The following is a 13,762-nucleotide window of genomic DNA, read 5'->3' as shown; positions in this document are numbered from 1 at the left end:
GGAGTGCGCTCTCTCTCTTTCTCTCACTTGTGCTTGGATCTCGGTAAACAGTTTGGTTCTTGGTCCTTCTCTTGTACAAATGATATACTTTGAAGACCGTTAGTGTATAACAGAGTTGATGTTTGTTTTCTGTTTGATTTTAAACAGAGAAAATAAAAGGAGTAGCTGCTCCTTTTTTCTTTCTTTTTTTCATTTCAAAGTTTCTACCAGTGTATCAGTGATGGACAACAGAGAGACATGCTGTACAGTGTTTGCCTCGTTGACAAAGCTGCTTTTGAATGCTGGTGGTTCTGTTCCTTTGACACTACGCACTTTTATATGTGTTAATGCTCTGTGACAAAATGCTCTGACTCCTAGTGCCAAGGTTCCCTTCAGTGCACACAACTGAACAGTCATCCATCTGTGCTTTTTTTTAAATGGTGCTTAAACAGCCCATCCTTTGCAAGTCATCCATATTGTTCCTTAGGCATTTTGTCTTTGCTCAATTGTTAAGGAATGGTGGCTTGTTTTCATGGTTTTTGTATTAGTGTCTAATGCACGTTTTAACATGATAGACACCATGATCTCATAGCTACAATTTTGTGGAAAAGTTAATCTTATAGGAGTTGTTTTTCAGATCTTCAATAAATTTTTTCTTTAAATTTCAAAAAAAATGTATTTCTATCCATAGACAAGTTCTATTCTCAGTCTTGCTCAAAAAAATTATTTTGCCATGAATGAGAGCTATATAAAGACTCATAGGTAGTCAAAATGCAGAGGCTAGATGACTGTTGAGTGCTGAGCAAACATCTAAATGACTACTTTCAAGGTCCAAAGGAACATTGCAGAAAAGGGGGTGTAAAGATCTGAAAAGCGAGAGGATAGGGAGGAGTGCTGGGAAATGTTGTCTTCTGAATGTAGCCTAGCAGTTGCACCACAAACTTACAGCAGCTGCATCTACCTACACAAGATAAAGCCATTTAACATTCCATCATAAATGAGGGGAAGCTTGTAAGGTGCACCCCTCCTTAAGAAGCAATGGACAAATTGCCTGGAGAGCTAGAATCATTTTCTTCAGTGGTATACCCACCAGTAATTTTCCCATGCTCCCATAAATAGTCCCTAGTCATCATGTTCATAAAAGTAGCCCTAGTATGGGGCATGATTGTGGATGCCTTTAATCCCAGCACTCAGGATGCAGGCTGATCTTTGAAATAAGGTAAGCTTGGCCTATAGATCGAGTTCCAAGACAACCAAAACTATACAAAGAAACCTTGGCTAAAAACAAAACAAACAAGCAAACAAAAAGGGAGCCTAATTAAACTCATTGCATAAAAATAAAAAGACAAAGAACTGAAAGTAGGAGAAAAGTTGGAAAGAAGATCAGCAGAAGCAAGAGGGACATAAGAGATGGTCATAGGGATGAATATGATCACAACACATTGAATGCATGCATGAACTTGTACCAGGCTTTTAAACTACATTACTTACATGACTGGATAACATTCTGTTATATATAATATATATGCTGCATGGTTGTTTTTATCCACTCATCAGTTCATCAGCAATGTATAATTTCTCCCTTTTTCGGCCATTGAAAGTAATGTTAGAATAATTCAGCATACCAGTGACTTTTCAAGTCAGCACTGAAATCTTAAGTCAGAGTATACCAGAAAGAAGCCCTTCTACATTCTTGATCCTTTTCCTACTAGTCAAAAGGATAATCTCTGGAGTTGGATTAAGTAGGTGCTAGTGTTAGAATACACAGACCAACAAATGGACCTGTGGATACTTTCTGCTTTAATTTCCTCACTCAGGAAAAAAAAAAAAACAGTGGGACTCCACTCATAGAAACATTAAGAGAATAAATCTGTCTGGGCCCTAGTAAACTCTCCATGAATGTTAGTAATAATCATGGAAACTGTTGTTCTTCTAGGGGCTGGAACAATGGTTCAGCTGTCATGAGTACTGACTGCTCTTCCAGAGAACCTGTGGTGGGTAGCAATATAGTAGAAAATAACTGTCTGTAACTCAGTCCCCGGAGATCAATACTCTCTGGTAGCCCCTGTGGGCACAGCACAAATGTGGTGCATAGACACACATACAAACGACAAAACACACACATACACACACACACACACACACACACACACACACACACTCACACACACACATATAGTATAAACATAAATATACATAGTATTTTTTTCTATTCTATTTCTGTTTTTTTTTCTATCTCTTCAAGACTACCTTGATACCTCCAGCTTCCCAAAAAGGTCTTCTTTGGGTTCCCTCCTGATCCTATCCAATCAAAACATCAGACTCATCTCCTTTTAGTCTTCTGCCAATACACACCATCCTAAACTCCTTGACCTTCTGTAACCTTGCTACCATTTGTGATGTCCAGCATCTCTAATACAGACTAGACATGACAAGATCGTAACATTTTATGACCAGGGACACCAGAGTTGAGTGGTATTATCAATTCCAACAATTACCAGTCTTCTGAGTAAACTCCTTTTTTTGGTCAGAGAGACAGAGATTCAGAGAAGACAGAGATACAGAGAGAGAGAGAGAGAGAGAGAGAGAGAGAGAGAGAGAGAGAGAGAGAGAACTAACTGGAAATGGCGCATACTTTTGAAACCTCAAGCCTACCCTCCACCACATACCTCCTCCTCCAACAAAGCCACACCTAATCCTTCTCAAACAGATCTACCAAATGGGGTCAAGTATTCAAACATCTAAGCCTACTGGGTCTATTCTCATTCAAGCTACCACAACTGATGATCCTGCCTCCATCATCATAAAAAGCTGCCTGCACTTAATACCAGTCACATCAACTTTAGACATAACACCCTCTGCTGACCTTTGAGGACATCACAAATTATCATATGTCTTGGTATATGGATTCTTCATTGCCAAACTAATTTCTCAGACCTTCCTGCTTCCTCTGGGATTTTTCTCCATAAGGTATTTGCTCAATCTAATATCTACACCACTGGTCCCCATTCTAAAGCATCTTTACCTCCTGTGATATAAAACAGTTATTATCAGTGTTACCCTTTAAGATGTTTTTGCCAGATTTGGTAGAACTGTTTATAATCCCACTGCTCTGGAAACAGAGGTAGAAAGACTAGGAGTTCAGGTCATTCGTAGTCACATAGTAGTTCTGAGGTCAGCCTGGGCTACATCAGATCACGGGATCATGTCTACAAAGTGAAAGAATAGAGGAAGGAGGAGAAGAAAAGGAAAGGTGGGCAAACAAGAATTCTTCTTTGTCCCTTTCCTATAACAGTCATTATCTGTTCTTTATTATAAGCAGACAATGTGTGATTATATTTAATCCTTCTACTCCTTGAGACCATATTAATGAAGGTAATCAAGGATCTTCCTATTCCTGAATCAAATAGGTAGTTTGGAGTCCATCTATATTGCATCTACATCCATTGGCTACTCCCCTTTCCTGGAATTCCCCATTTCTTGTCTCAGTGATACCAATCTATCCTCCCATCTCTCTGGATACTCCCTTTTCAATCCTTGGAAAGCCTGCTCTTCCTTAGCAAGGCTCACCCAGGAAAGGTTTTGCCAACTATTCAGGTGTTTTCCACCAAATCTACATTCATCCTCCCATGTCCTGTGGAAGGCCGGTCTCTAAGAACTGCATCAGCTGGGCTCATCGCCCTCTGGCTTCTAGTTAAGTTTAATCAAAGGTAGGAGGAGCTGGCTAGAGAATGAAGAACTATGAAATAAGAGATAGGGTGTTCATCTCTCACAGATTATCATCTTTCCCTAACCCTTTGGTTCAGTGACCACATCCTCCATATCCTGTGGAAGGCTGGTCTCTAAGAACTGTACAGCTGGGCCCATCACCCTCTGGCTTCCAGTTAGGTTTAATCAAAGGTAGGAGCTGGCTGGAGAATGAAGAATTATGAAATAAGAGATAGGGTGTTCATCTCCCACAAATTATCATCTTTCCCCAACCCTTTGGTTCAGTGACCCCAGCTCTGAGTGAGTGCCCTAGCCTCCATAGTGTGAGGTATGACTGAGTTCCAATGGCACTGTTCCCTTACCATGTTACTCCAGTCCCAAGGGTAGAAACCGCCTCTCATCATTGCTGCCTCTTGCTGGTCCGATGCCCATTATGGGATACCTAAAGCCTTCCTTTGCCTTTGTAAATAATCCCAACACTAGATGCCTACCCATAGTAAACTATATAATGCAGGTTATAATGAATGATTAATGGATGCTTAAAGAAACATCTCTTGTTTTATTTTTTTAAAGTCCCAATATTGAGTATTCCTCACTTATAATTAAAAGAAACAGACTTCACTGCAAGTTTCCATGGTGCCTACAATAAAAAATTAGATGAATATGCACAACTCAACCAACCAGAGTTTCCAGGGACCAAACCACTACCCAAAAACTACATGGACTGACCCACAGCTCCAACTGCATATGAAGCAAAGGATGGCCTTGCTGAGCACCAGTGGAAGGAGAAGCCCTTGGTCCTGCCAAGGCTGGACCCCCAATGTAGGGGATTGTCAGGGGGTTGGTAAGGGGAGATGGATGAGGAGGGGAACACCCTTATAGAAGGAGATTGGAGGGGCTAGGGGGCTGATGGACAGGAAACTGAGAAAGGGAATAACATTTGAAATGTAAATAAGAAATACCCAATTCTTTAAAAAATGGAAAGAAAGAAAGAAAGAAAGAAAGAAAGAAAGAGAGAGAGAGAAAGGGAGAGAGAGAGAGAGAGAGAGAGAGAGAGAGAGAGAAAGATGCACAATTATAAACACAGGGAACCATATATGCAATCACATGCCTTCGCCACAGAACCCTTGTATAAGCAAGAACAAACATCTGTTTTCATTCTCTAGAATATAAATGTTTGTTTTCATTCAGGATGTTATTTTAAACTACCATTGACTGAGTAGTTCAGACTATAGATTTCTATTGTCCAAAATTCTGACGGTGGAAAATTCCAAGTTCAAGGTGGTCATGGGTCGGGTCACCATGAATGCCGTTGGTCTGGATGGCAGATTGCTGCCTTCTTCTGTATCCTCACACAGAGAGAGGAAAGTGTACTCCCTTCCCCCTCTAGAATACTAATCCTGTCACAGGGCTTTGATACCCACATTCTCATCCAAACCTACTTTCTCCTCAGGCTCCACTAACTAATAGCATCACATGGCAGAGTACAACACCAGCATTTGGACAGGGCTGGATACAGACACTCCATTCAAAAGCATCCCATCTTCCATGGCAGACAGAATGCTATTGTGTATCTCACTCCCTGAGTTAGCAGTACAGCCCTGCAAGGTGACAGGAACATCTCTAGAAGAATGTGTCTCAGCCCATATTTGCTGTGCTCCAGTTTGAAGACTTGCCATGACCTTTGTACTTGTGACAGTCATATAAGGACATTGTTCCTTTCCATCACAGAAAAATGTGTTAACAGTATTTGTACTAGTTGCAGCTCTTCCTTTAACTTTTTTTCACAATTTTGGTATAACCCTACCTTTTAAAATATAATTTCAAGCTCATGTTGTAAAAAATGTTGTTTCCCCTCTCTAAAGACATTTACCTCTGTGCTGTTGCCTGATGCTGCCAAGGCATTTGTGACAGCCTCACTTGGTAAGGAAGTTAGAAAATGAAAGAAAAATAAACTACAGGAAATCAAACAACCCAATTAATAAATGGGCTACTGAAGGGAACAGACAGTTTAGGAAAGATAAATAAATGAAAATGCTCAGGGGGTGGGAGAGTGGCTGTACATCAACAGCACTGCTCGCTCTTGCAGAGGACTTTGGTTTGCTCTCTAGCACCCATTCTGGGCAGCCCAAAACCATCTGTAACTGCAGCTCCCTAGGATCTGATGCCCTCTTCTGGCCCCTGTGGGCACCCACATACATGTGAACATATTTTACACTACACGCACGGATGCACACATAAATAAAAATGAACCTAAAATAATTTTAAGGCTCAGCCACGGTAGTGGCCATCAGAGAAAAGAAAAGCAAACCAAAACGGCATGAGAATTCCATCTCCATCTCCGGTGAGTCACAATGTCAGTCAACAGGAAAGCAACAACAAACGCTCCCAGAGATCTAAAACGAAGGAAATACTTACCCATTGCTGCTGGGAATGTAAATGAGTCTAGTCACTGTGGAAATCTGGATGGCGCTTTCTCACAAATCTAAAATGTCTCTTTGAGCTAGCTGCATTACTACTGGGTACTCATCCAAAAGACTCCAAGTGAACATATGGTACAGATAATTGCACATCGATGTTGACAGTGACACTGTTCACAATGGCTAAGTTATTGAACCAACCTGGGCTCCCAGTAAGAGCAGAGCAGGTAAGGAAACCATGGTACATGTACAGAACACCATGAGGACGAATGAAGTTCTGTTATTTGCAAGAAAATAGATGCAACTGGAGACACTTAAATGAATCAACCTCAGGAAGATAAGTACCTGCTTTCTCTTGTTGTGCTTATTAGACTTCACAGAGATACATAAAATCATGGGGTATACAGGGCATGAAAGCAGAAGTAAAACTCTAGGGAGACACAGATAATGGTTGAGAGGCAAAGAGGTGAGAAAGGGGAAGGTAAAAAATGGGGGAGACGTATGTTCAATATACAATATATATTTGAATGAATACTTCAATTCATTTTTAGAAAAAGAAATACAGGAGAATACCTGGATGGGGGTTTCCAAATGTTGAAACTTCTCAGTGATTTAGAGCACTTGTTCTGTAAGCTGAGGACCTGGATTTGAATGTGAGCAGAAAACACTTCCCACCCTCTCTGTGTGCACAGGGCACTGAGGAGAACGAGCAGACTAACCTCCATCCCTGGCATTTGCTCTCCATGATTAAACACAAAGGGAACAGTCAGTGCCCATAAAGAGAACTGTTGTACCTATCAAGGGTCGCTCTTCCCATTTGATGACATGTTTACCTCCCTGTTCGTTTGTTTACAGCCACACCTCTGTGGCTCCAAGCTCCCTAACAGCACTAATGACTTTGCTTGACATTCACTGTTGCTTAGAGCCTAAACCAGTGCCTGGCACTCTAAAATCATGCAGTGACCACTACTATACTGAAGATTTACTGAGTAAGATTTAGAGGACAGGATCTGGGGAGATGGCGCAGTGGTTTAAAGCACTTGCTCTGCAAGCTTGAGGACCTAGATTTGAATCCCCAGACTCCACACAAGAAGTCACGTGTGACTGGTTGTGCCTGTAACCACAGCCCTCGGAAGCAGAGATGGGCAGATGCTCAGAACTTGTTGGACAGACAGTCTAGCCAAAGAATCAGGCCTCTGCTTGTGGGAAACATCATATCTCAAGGCAATCAGGCAGGCAGGGATAGAGGAAGACAGCCAATGTGCTGCTCTGGCCTCAGTATATGCACATAGGGGTATCTATACCCCAGACACTCTCTCTTTCTCTCTCTCTCTCTCTCTCTCTCTCTCTCTCTCTCTCTCTCTCTCTCTCTCTCACACACACACACACACACACACACACACACACACACACACACACACACAAAATTTTAAAATTAACTCAGGGTACTATGAAATGCAAATTTCTGGACTTAATATGGCTATGGAATTGTGAACTCATAGTAGCTACGGCTGTCAGCTATGGCCTGAACAAGATAATCCAAGCAAGCTTCTAGCACATTACTGAGGAACTATCGACAGATTTTTTTTCTTAATGTGTGGCCAGTGATAGACTTCTCATGCTCCAGTGGATGGCCCCACAGCTATGAATATACGAGCTGCATTAACTGGACTTACTGGTTAAAAAAAAAAAAGGACATGAAGGTAGGGGTGCATGTTAAGGATTTGGGGATAACTGAGTTTGATTATATGCATATCTGAATTCTCGAAAATAAAAAAAAACTATTATTTTTAAAGGGCCAACAAAACTTAACTCAACATTCCAGCCTTCTGAAATCCTGGGAAGAGTTCCAATTTTTGATTCAATACATAGCCAAGTTCTCCACACTGGCATCTGCAACTACAAGGAATCTGTGCCCCAAAGCTAAGTCTGCTCACTGAACCTCAGTTCCAGGGAGCTACATCCCTCAATCAGACTCTTCTAGTCCACAAGTTTCAAGTAAGTTCAAAGGTCAGAAGACCAAAGAGGGAAAGGATCATGATGTAGACTATGCCAAAGACTCAAACCCTAGATGTGTTTCATGTCTGTAAACCAACGCCATCTACTAAGAGGGTGAGTACCACTCCTCTCATTCACACACTACACACTGTGTTCCTCTTCTTTGCTTTATTACTTGTTCTTAGCTGGGCTTGTTTGTTTGTTTGGCATTGTGTTTAATTTTTTCTTTTGTTTTGTTTTGTTGTTATTTTTGTTTTTGAATTGGGGTCTTACTTTGTAAAATGTACTCCAAACAGGTTGAAACTACCTATGTAGCCCAGGCTGGACTCAATCTCATGGAGAACCTGTTGCCTCAGCTTCCCAAGTAGTGGTGTTAAAAGGCACGAACCACTACATACCGTTGTTTTGTTTTGAGACATATATTGACTTTATAGCCAAGGCGGGTCTGGAACTCATGACTTCCCCATATCACCTCTCAGGTGCTGGTATTACAAATGTGTAGCATACTCTGGAGTCACACACACATTTTCTTTTGAGCAGACATGCATACATATGGAATCCAACTTGACAAAAATATACCATGTTTTGCTCAATCAGGAAAACATGTGGTGGCTGTTAGAAAACCCAAACTAAGCTTGATAGTCAATTATTAAACATCCTTGAGCCCAAATTTAAATTAAATTGATATTTCTATCTCCAGTTTTTTTTTTTAATTTTTTCTATGCATTTTATTTAGAGTTTTGGGGTTTGATTGTGAGTTATTTTATTTTTAAGAGCATCCAAAGTATAATAAACATAGAAATGAAAACTTACTCTTGGCTGTTTGGCTTCATCCAAGGCATTGATGAATAACTGAGAAAGCCCGCCAGGCTCCCCTGCTCGATTCATTGCTCCTCTGAGGACTTTGCAAAACAGTAAGAGTGAAAGATGTGAGCTTCTGCTGCAGGTGACAGTGCTCTCCTTTGGTGTTCCCAAGCTGCCTTTGTGACTCCACAACTCTCTGCCTCTTGAAGGTTGGGTTGAGAAGCTCTGGTCGTTTTCTCACATTACCTTAACAATATGTCATCCTCTGGTATCACTATTCAGAATCAGTATGTCTCCAAAAACATCATCTACAAGTCTCTCCTCTTCCTAGAATTTGATTTTGACTGTGTAATGTAGAAGCTGTGTAAATTGCAGTAAATATTCTGGCTATCGCAACAAAGCATTCATTCCTCAAGGAAGGATATATTTCTGACCATTTTCAGACAACCTTAAGAACTGACCCACAATTCTAAGGAAATGGATCTCTCCTTTGAACCCTTGCAGGGAGGATGTTTGCTTTAAAGACTGGTTTGTAATAGTTACTATTTGTACCCAAAATGGGTGACTCCTCAGTAGCTATCCATAAGAGATTAAACTATCCTCTAATCTATCTGTCATTCAAGACCAGAAAGACCCTCTCACGAGATAGCAAACAAAAGACCATTCATTGACCCATTCTCAGGGTCTAGACAACACAGCAGCTCAGACAGGTCTCCCCTACCTGGACCTGGCACTAATACGCAGCACACGACTAACTGAACCTTATGATCCTCCTAATGGTTCAATAGAGCTGAACCTCTGAGAACCTGCCTTCCTCTGAGGACAGCACACATTTCCATGTGCCAGCTCTTCCCCACTGCCCCTTTACCAGGGAAAGGCATGGGGCTTGAGGATTTGTGGAGTTAGAACTCTGGTTGTTTCTCTGTTCTCACTCTTCATCTCATTTCTGGAGAATTCCCTGTCCACTTTGATTCCACCAAGCCCCAGGGGGCTGACTTGGCTTTCGACTGGACCTGCCCCAGTAGGTCTCTGAGCATAAATAGGAATTGTTTGGGGATATGATCTTCTAAACTTGTTTAATTGCTACTAGATTTAGCTAGCATAGCTTCAATCATTGGCTCAATGTTTATTCTTTACTCCTAAGGTAGTTGGGTAAGATCACAATCATCTGTGAGAAATACAGAAGACATAATTTAGTAGCACTTCACCAATTCCAGCACAAATATCTTTCAACCCTACTCTTTTTAGGTTCCTATATTTCTTCTCTTCATTCTCTCTCTCTCTGTGTGTGTGTGTGTGTGTGTATTTGTTGCTCTGTCTGATCTATCTGTATGCCCGTCTCTATGTATCTCTTTTTTTCTCCTTTTTTTTCATATTCCTTATAATTGCTGGATTTAATGTACCTTTGGTCTTTTAAGAAAAGAGCCTTCTTCTTTCAGTTTCAGAAAGAAAGGTCTACTTACTCCTTGGCAGAAGTACTATCCTATAGTTGGTCACTTTCTTGTTACTGGAGTTTCTAGGATGAGAACTTGGTCTCAAAAATATACAACCCAAGCAGAATCTATCAGTGAAAGAGGTAAACTATTGTACAAAGCAGAGAAGATTTTATCCTGTGTAACCACACTGGAGAGAGAAACAAATAAAGGAACCCAGTGGCACCAAGTTCTTGCTGATACTAGGTTTACATTTAAATTGAGGAAGAGAGCTGGAACTGGAAAACTAACAGGTGTGTGTTCAGAAGCAGTCTTTCCAAGTTGTAGTCCAGTTTATCATTGTCTCTTTCAGGTTCTACGAGATAATTCCAAGGAATCCTTATCACTCTTAATCTTAAAGAGACCAATCTACTTTCTACAAGATGATCACTTCTGTTCTGGGATGGAGGTCTCCCTTCAAGGGTAATGACCAATGTCCTGGGGGTATGTAATGCTGTGAGGTTCTGCTGCTCTGAAACTCCTCAAGGACTCAAGGGGAAAGGTTAAAGACAACATTATCTCCATGCCTTCAGTAAAAGTAAAGGAAGCAGACAGATGCAACAGGAAGGCAGATGCCTGGCTTTCATCCTGCTTCAGTCACATCATGGGTCCAAAGTGAGGAGTCAGTGCTTTATAGAAAAGCTGCTTTTAAGTGCCTGTCTCATCCTGGCCTGTTGTCTAGGACCAGTCTCCAAGGAGTTCATAAGTGACAGTGACCAAAACATTTTCTCCCAGGATATTCTCTCTACATTCCCCCACTGTCTTACCCCGATCATTTCAATCTTTTTCTAAATTGAACTGCAAAATACAATGGTCACAGTAGGAAACATGTGTACACTTAGAGGCCTCAATATACAAACATCTATGCACATATGTCAAGGTCTTGATCACCTTGAATGAGCTTAAAGAATGAACTGAGATGTTCTTGACACTACAGTATGCTCTGAAGATCAGTTTTCTTGCTTTCCTTGGTAAGAACAATGATCAAGACTAAAAAAGCACTGGGTTCATCGCTTTCAAAAAACAAAATTAGACTCAGTGGTAGAATAATTAGCTAGTATTCTTTCCCATAAAAGATAGGACAAACCATACCTCTCATACAATTTTAAAATGTGTCACAGCTTGTATTTAGGTCATTAATTAATAAAAAAACAATCAAGAAGTTAAATTTGTGCACCCCCTGACATGGATGGACAGTAGCTACAAGAAAATAAAGGTAAGCACAGACTGTCACATCATCAGACAACCAGAAAGGTGCATTCACTAAGACCACTTCATATATGCCATAGAATACCAAATTATCTTGCTTTTGGGGTGTTTTGTTTTTATTCCTGGTTTCATTTTGGTTTGACCATTCTTACTTTCTCAGTTTTCCAAGACACTTCTAACCATCTTTCGTACTTAAACACTAGCAAATGTATTAAAATTTTCCTTTAATAAAGAAAAATAAATTTTCTTCTTAAAATGTCTATCATTATTTCTTGATCCTTGCCATTATCCAAGCACTTAATGGACTTAATAGACTTGGTGGCGTTCATAGGCTTTTTTCTATGAACGATGTGTTAGTATTATCCAATAGAACAGTGGCTGGACATATAGTCAGAAGAGCTGAATAAAGGCTGTACCTCCAAATCTTGGTCATCTGAGGTGGTGATACATTTTTCTGAAGATATCTTTTTTTCTTGAAAGAGATTGAACTTTTGCTAAACCTTGGAATCAAGGTAATGCTATGCCCTGAGGCCATTTAAAAACTATGTACTTCAGGACACACAGAGGCAAAATTCCTCTGGGACTGGACACTTCCAGTTTTTAGCTGGAGCCTGAATCTCCCTGATCCCGGCCCCCAGCTCCCTGCTCCCAAACACCTTGGGAGAGAGAGCTCACCGCCCGGATAGGTGGACACTCCTGAGACTGCAGAGCGGGAGAGACCACCAATACTGCCCACCCCTGCACATATCACTGGCCCAAGAGGAAACTGTATAGGGCCTCTGGGAACAGGAAGATAGGGGCACACTAGCGGCAGATCCTCTGCAGTCCAGACACTGTCCAGACCTGAAGGGTCCGGATCAACAGTTCTCTGCACCCAAATCCTGTGGGAGGGAGAACTAAACCTTCAGAGAGTCAGACACTCCTGGTAAGCCAGAAGAGACTACACTCTGCCCACATTTCTGACTCCAGAGGAAAACACCTAACTCCATCTGGGACCCCTAGAACAGGGGCCCGGGAAAAGGTGGGGCAGGCCCTTCTGATTGCCGCCCTCACAGAGAGCTCAAAAGCAGCCCCCCACGAGCAACTTGAGCTGCGGGACCAGAGGTAAGACCAACTTTTCTGCTCCAAGTGACCTGCCTGGTGGACTCAGGACACACGCCCACAGGAACAGCTGAAGACCAGTAGACAGGAAAGACTACATGCCTAAAAGCAGAACACTCTGTTCACATAACTGGCTGAAAGAAAACAGGACTACAGCACTCCTGACACACAGGCCTATAAAACGGTCTAGCCACTGTCAGAAATAGCAGAACAAGGTAATACCAGAGACAGCCTGATGGCGAGAGGCAAGCACAGGAACCCAAGTAACAGAAACCAAGACTACATGGCACCATCAGAGCCCAATTCTCCCACCAAAGCAAACACTGAATAGCCAAACACACCAGAAAAGCAAGATCTACATTTAAAATCACATTTGATCATGATGCTGGAGGACATCAAGAATGACATAAAGAACTCCCTCAGGGAAACGCAGGAAAACATAAATAAACAAGTAGAAGCCTATAGAGAGGAATCACAAAAATCCCTGAAAGAATTCCAGGAAAAGATAATCAAACAGATGAAGGAATTAAAAATTGAAATAGAAGCAATAAAGAAAGCACAAAGGAGACAACCCTGATATAGAAACCAAAGGAAGAGACAAGGAGCCGAGATACAAGCATCACCAACAGAATACAAGAGATAGAAGAGAGAATCAGAAGCAGAAGATTCCATAGGAAAATCATCAACACAATGGTCAAAGATAATGTAAACAGAAAAAGCTACTGGTCCAAACATACAGGAAATCCAGGACTCAATGAGAAGATCAAACCTAAGGATAATAGGTATATAGAAGAGAGTGAAGACTCCTCTAGCTCAAAGCGACCAAAAATATCTTCAACAAAATCATAGAAGAAAACTTCCCAATCCCAAAAGAAAGAGATGCCCATAAACATACAAGAGGCCTACAGAACTCCAACATTGGACTAGAAAAGATACTCTTCCCGTCACATAACAGACCTATCAGAATCACACCAGACTTCTCACCAGAGACTATGAAAGCCAGAAGATCCTGGACAGATGTCATACAGACCCTAAGAGAACACAAATGCCAGCCCAGGTTACTGTATCCTG

The sequence above is a fragment of the Rattus rattus genome, chromosome 2, assembly GCF_011064425.1.
Source record: "Rattus rattus isolate New Zealand chromosome 2, Rrattus_CSIRO_v1, whole genome shotgun sequence".
NCBI lineage: Eukaryota > Metazoa > Chordata > Mammalia > Rodentia > Muridae > Rattus > Rattus rattus.
The sequence above is the reverse complement of the archived record's forward strand: the minus strand, read 5'-3'. Positions refer to the sequence as shown.